The following is a 1,019-nucleotide window of genomic DNA, read 5'->3' as shown; positions in this document are numbered from 1 at the left end:
TGAACTTGAACCAGCCTCTGCTTACACGAGCAAAGCGACAGCGAAGGAGAAAAGATGTAAATACCAGGATATATGATGGATATGCCAGCTGGTAAGATGAACCAATCATGACCATATTTTCTTTCTAAGGTGAGAGCAGCATTCAAACGAACGCTGGCTGTAAGAGTGTTGTTTTCGGTTATCCATCTCAACGCGCGATCTGTAGACAGTGTGATCATAAGTCCTTCAGTTTGCGAGTTTAATGTTATATTCCATTCGTCGTCCACTGTGATCTCAATCTTAGATGGTGGGTCAGCGATGTTCAGGCATTGTAACATTCCTTCTGTCACATCTAATGCTGTATGATACTTGCCCTCGGGTAATACAAACGGTGTGCAGTCACCTTGACGTTCCAGCATGATGTGAGAATGCTTGCAGTCACTTGTAATGTCAAACATTGAGAGCCGATACACAATTTGATGCAATCCTACTTCCCAATCTTCTTCATCTTTCAGATGGATTTGTCGAGGTAATGCTACACGAAAGGAGGACTTGGAATTGTTTATAAATAAATTACTGCTTGCCTTACTGGGAAGTGTCACGTAAAAGTCGCTTTTTTGAATCATGTTTGTTGTAAAGCGACCAACTGATTATGCGGAATCCAACTGTCGTATTTCTTTGGCAAAACTCAGTTTTCAATGTACCAACACCTCCTTATTCGCTCCTCATCCCCTGCGTTTAAATTTTTTTCAATACGAAACAGGTGTTTTGCGGTTTCGATCACTTTCTGCAACTCAAATTCGTAAAAAGTGCCTTGAATCCAGTCACCGCCTGCTTCCTTTAGACGATACACGGGTGGGTCGCGCAGAAGTCTCTAATACCCACCTCGTGCCACCCTCCGGGGGTAAAAAGAGGCTTTTTCAAAGGCGAAGCAATAAGACTCCTTAGTTCAAATTCTTCAAAAACAACATTTGAAGAGTGCCTTACAAACTTTAAACGACGCCACGAAGCACGCGGGTATCCAAAGAACTATATAGAAA

The sequence above is a fragment of the Montipora capricornis genome, chromosome 3 (genome assembly GCF_036669925.1).
Source record: "Montipora capricornis isolate CH-2021 chromosome 3, ASM3666992v2, whole genome shotgun sequence".
Lineage (NCBI taxonomy): Eukaryota > Metazoa > Cnidaria > Anthozoa > Scleractinia > Acroporidae > Montipora > Montipora capricornis.
The sequence above is the reverse complement of the archived record's forward strand: the minus strand, read 5'-3'. Positions refer to the sequence as shown.